The sequence below is a fragment of the Ammospiza caudacuta genome, chromosome 24, assembly GCF_027887145.1.
Source record: "Ammospiza caudacuta isolate bAmmCau1 chromosome 24, bAmmCau1.pri, whole genome shotgun sequence".
Lineage (NCBI taxonomy): Eukaryota > Metazoa > Chordata > Aves > Passeriformes > Passerellidae > Ammospiza > Ammospiza caudacuta.
This window is the reverse complement of record NC_080616.1, coordinates 4,452,131-4,457,418: the sequence shown is the minus strand read 5'-3', so window position 1 is coordinate 4,457,418 and position 5,288 is coordinate 4,452,131.

Below are 5,288 nucleotides of genomic sequence, written 5' to 3'. Positions count from 1 at the left end.
GCCAGCAGAGGTGCAAACTCATCCTGGACAGAAGGCAGCAGCCCATGGGCTCTACCAAGCCCTGTTCCTCCCTTTCTCTGGGCAATTATCCCATTTCAGAAGTTCCAACCCTCCAGCTGTATTTAACAACCTCCCTTTGCTAAGGAGACAAGTGCTCAGGGGCCCCTCTGGCTCTGGTAACATCCCCTGGCACCAAGAAGTCTCCCCGCCAAAGGCAAATTCCACACATGCACAAAAGCAGAGGGTCCCTGCAGAGCAGCCAGAGCTGCTCCACGTGGGACCAGGGGCCAGAGTGACACCAAACCTCTGCTCCAGCTGCCACCCTGGGCACGTGTCCTGCACAGCCAGTGCCACCACGCCCGGCCAGCACTGAGTCACCACGGGCTGGCAGAGTGGGCAGAGCCAGGGATGGGCACCAAACCACGCTGGGAGGCACAGGAGCTCAAACCTGCCTGGCAAGGGGTCATGCCCCACTCTCCAGGCTGGGTGTGGAGAGCCCCCAGCACAGCAGACCCACACCCTGCCCACTGCTGGGAGCACTCCTCCAATTCCAGGGCTCAGGGCTACCCCCGGAGCTGCTGATCTGCTTGGCAGAGGCATCGGCAGTGCAATTAAAATCAAAGAACTGGCCTTGGCAGATCTCTTTGATAGCACCAGTGAGAAAGCTCAAAGGTCAAGGACATGCCAGGGCTCCCAGGCAGTTCAGGGATGGTTTGGGCACACACGGCACCAAGCCTTGGCTCTGCTGCACTCTGCCAAAGCAGCACAGTTGCTGTGGGAAGCAGCTCCCTGTCTCCAGTGTGGGTTCCTGCAGGCTGGAATGACTCAGCCCATTGTCCCAGAGAGCTGCTGGTAACTCAGCAATGAATGGGATAAACCTGGACAATCTGGGGAAGCCCCAGGCTGGGGATATTTGCTCCATCATCAGCCCTCTGTCCCCCATCAGCACTCCAGCCTGTCCTCAGTGCTTCTGCAGCCACTGGAGACCCTCTCCCACAGCACTGAGGGGCCCCTGCCCTCTCCTATAAATAGGCACTGTTGCCAAAACATCCTGAGCCAGAGCAGAGCCATCCTTCCTCCGTGTGTGTCTGCACAGCCCTGATTAGCAGACAGGAAAGCAGCTTTCCCTCTGCTGTGCCACTCAGGACACTCTCAGGACCCAGGCAAAGGGACAGCCAGGGGGGACAGGGCTCCAACAACCTCCCCAGCAGCCCAGCTCCACACCAGGATCCTCCAGGGCCTGCCAAGCCTTCAAACCCAGCACTGCTGGATGCAGGGGTGGCACAGGGAGCAGAACCTGAAGGACCCCATGGCGTGGAACAGGGTTTATCTGACCCAGCCCAGCAGCTGCACTCACAGCCTGCGCCCACAACTGCTCTGGGTCCAACAGCACTGGCTGATTCCTCCTGAATGCTCCAGCTGGGAGCTCCTGTGGGAGCAGCCTGGCAGAGAATCATGGAACACACTTGGAAAGGAACCACAAGGATCATCCTGTCCAACTCCTCCTGGCCCTGCACAGGACACTCCTGCAGCTCTGGGCATTCCCTGGGGAGCCTGGGCAGTGCCCAGCACCCTCTGGGGGAAGAACCCTTCCCTGACACCCTCCTCTACCCATGAGGACAAATGGCTGCTCAGAGGAGGCTCAGCAGCCCTGCACAGCTCTCCAGGTGGGTCCACCCTCGCTGTGCCCAAGCTGGGCAGCTCTGCTGGCTGCCAGCCCACCCCACATCCTTCCTGCCACAGCTCATGTTGGGAGGGCTGCAACAAAAACTGCCTGTGATGCAGCTTCCTCAGACACACAGACAGACAGACAGATCCATTTCTGCTTCCTCATCTCAAGCCATTGCTGAAATCAAGGCCTGATGCTTCTGCCCTCTCCTACTGCCCAGGTCCCTGCTCCCAGGGTAAGGCACAACCAGGAGCTGAGAAACGTGGAGGAGAAGCTCAGCCTTGGCCAGGACATGGAACTCCAGAATGGGTTGGGTTGGATTGGAAGGAACCTCAAAGTTCATCTCCTTCCACCCCTGCCATGGCAGGGACACCTTCCACTGTCCCAGGTTGCTCCAAGCCCCATCCTGTCACAGACGTCTTTTATGAAAAATCCTTTCTTTAGGATTTTTCCTCCTGAGAAGCCTCAAGAACAAAATGTAAACAATGGTTATCTGCTGCTGTGGAATGCAACAGGTAAATCTTTGATTAGCCCATGTTAGTTGTTTCTAATTAATGGCCAATAACAGTGAGCTGGCTCAGACAGAGTCTGAGCCACAAGCCTTTGTTATCATTCTTTCCTATTCTATTCTTAGCCAGCCTTCTGATGAAATCCTTTTTTCTAAACTTTTAGTATAGTTTTAATGTAATATATATCATAAAATAATAAACCAAGCCTGCTGAAACATGGAGTCAGATCCTCATCTCTTCCCTCATCCTCTGACCCCTGTGAACACGGTCACACCATCCAACCCAGCCTTGGACATGCAGGAATGGGATCCACAGAGAGCTGAGCACAAGCCTGAAGTTCTCCCTGCTCAGAGCTGCTCCCTTGGATTGTCTCTCCCAAAATCTCCAAGGAAGGAGGAATGCAGCTTTTCACCTGCCCAGGCTTGCTATCAAGACCCAGGCATTTGATCTGAGCTCATCACGTGAGCCCAGGCAAGGGCAGAGGCTGATCTTTGGTGAAGAAAGAGCACACACACACACTGGGGTGGTGTGATCCAAGTTAAGTAACTCCCAAATGCAGCCCAGGACAGGCTAAATCACAGTTCAGGGACACAGAGCTGGCAGAGACCACCTGGGCCAGGCAGGCAGCACTTGTATCCAGCACTGCACAAATCATTCCTGTCACAGAATAACCGCACTTGTGACTGCTCCCATCCTGACCTCCCCTTCCAAACTCCTCCAAACTGGCCCCAGTGTGCTCCCAGTATTTCCAGAGAAGCCAAATTTATCATCCTTACTGCTTAGAGGAGATCAGTGTAGTTAAGAATACGGAATTATTTCACTGGAAGCAGCAGTTTGGGAGAAAATTACATAATTTCTAGACAAAACACCACCCATTTCTGCCAAAAGCCTGCCTCTCTGATCCACACTGTTTGGAAGCTCCCAAAGCAGAAGAATAAGGCACGTTCCCAGCACATGACAGGTAGTCCTGACTCTTTTTCCAGCCCTGAAATCCAGCGAGCACACTACACATTTTCCATGCAAAGCCTCGAGACAATTCCATTTCCTGAAACCACACTCCCAAGGAGAGAAAGCTGCCAGTTGTGCTGTTCCAGAATAAATCCCTGCCTAGTGCTGAGGTCAGTCCTCCCCTCCTGTGCTGCTGGAACCCCCAGCACCCCGAGCACCCTGCAGCAGAGGCACTGACACAGCACCTTACCTTGTCCTGGGAACACAAGCACTGCCTGGACCAGCTCGTGCAGCTCTGAGGCAATCCCAGTCCTTTTGTGAAAGCTGTGCAGTCCTAAACCACCCCAAGCCCTTGTCACCAAGCCTCCTGTGTGTTAGCAGCCAAATAAAAATCAGTTTCTGGTCTTGTGGAGCCTAGAGAAGCTGGCAGCTCGTTCCTGGAGGGAAGGGACCCCTTCCAGAGCTCTCAGCTATTCCCATCCTGTTCCTCTCCAGAAGAACTCTGATGTTCCTCTGAACAGCTCTGCCATGCTGATGCCTCAAAGACATGGGCAGTAGCAAACAAGCAGATTTTATATCAAAACAAGTAACTCTCCAGGAATGCAGAGTGCTTAGTCATTTCCATCTCGATACAAAGCTACTCTAACCACGAGGTATTAACTCCTTCCATGCTGCTGCAGCTCCTGCTGAGGAGCAGCTCTGCCTCATTAGATCCATGGCCACAGCCCCCGGACACAGAAAATGTGCTGCTAATCCAAATTACACAGCAAAAGGAGGTTAACTCTGACCCTCACAGGTCCTAAAGCTTTTCTACTGACTGTCCTTTTCTAAAGTGATGAAATTCAACTTCCTGAAAGCAAGTTTTTCCTCAAGATATAAAAATACCAAAACCAGACCATTTCCAGCCTGCAAGCCCTGAAGGCTGCTACACCAGGGTGCCCACAGACAGAACCCACAATGTACTATTTTTAAAGTCGTGGGGTTTTGACCTGACTCACAGGATCTGAATGCCCAGGGCAGCAATACTGACAACAGCAGTTGACTCAGCCCCTACACCCTGGGCTGGCTGCCAGCCCCAGAAATGAGGCACAAGCTGGGCATGGAGTTAAAAATCAATCACAACTTATCCTGGAGCACTTCCTCGGTGCCACCATCAGAGGTGAGGTTCCAAAGGAAAGTCACAAATCCTGTGTGGCTTCACATGGGCCACCCCAGACAGGCTGTGTGGGGCCACAAGCAACCACTCATTCCTTTGGGAATGTCTCAGCAGCACCCAGGAGGTTCAAAGGGTGCAGACTAAGGCAGCACCAGAAAACCTCTCAGACACCATACAGATAATGTGTTCCAGAGCTGCCCACTGAGTCATATCATATTCGATTATTACAACTGGAAGACTGAGATTAAAATTTTGCCCAGCAGCAATGGACAGCAAGGTCACATCCAAGTCAGATCCTCCAGCCACCAGTGCTCAAATACACATTTCCATTTCCAGGGGCTGGTTTTCCTACAGCTTCTCTTCTACTTCCTTCCATCACTGATGCCAGTCCCAGCTGGAAGAAGGAATTGCTCAAGCAGTGCTGGGCTCTGTCACAGCCAGAAACCCTCCCAGCCAGGCTGCGTCACTGGAACAGAGGGCTGTGTGTATGCAGGGAGCTGGGGAAGGCAAGGGGAGACTGATCCAGCGTGCGCAGGAGCTCTGTACCCATCCATCGCTGGATGATTGTGCTTTGTTGCACTGAGGAGCCCCACGCACCTCAGTGCAACAAAGCACAAACATCCAGCGAGCCCTAACCCAGCACAGCCCAGCAGCGCGTACAGCTCTGTACAGAATAACAGAATGGGGCAATGGGAGAGACCCTCGGCAGGCGTGCCAGGTAGCCCTGACTCTTTTTCCAGCCCTGAAACCCAGTGAGCACACTACACATTTTCCATGCAAAGCCTCGAGACAATTCCATTTCCTGAAAACACGTTCCCAAGGAGAGAAAGCTGCCCGTTCTGCTGTGGGTGCCCTGCTCGATGGTTTTGGCCATCCCCGCGGGCAGATAGCCCCGGGCAGCCCGCGCTCCGTCGCCCTCACGGGAGAAGCGATCCCCGACGGCCAGCGGGGCCCGCCCGCCTGTGCCCACCACCGGACACCCCCACTCCGGCACCCTCCCCTCAGG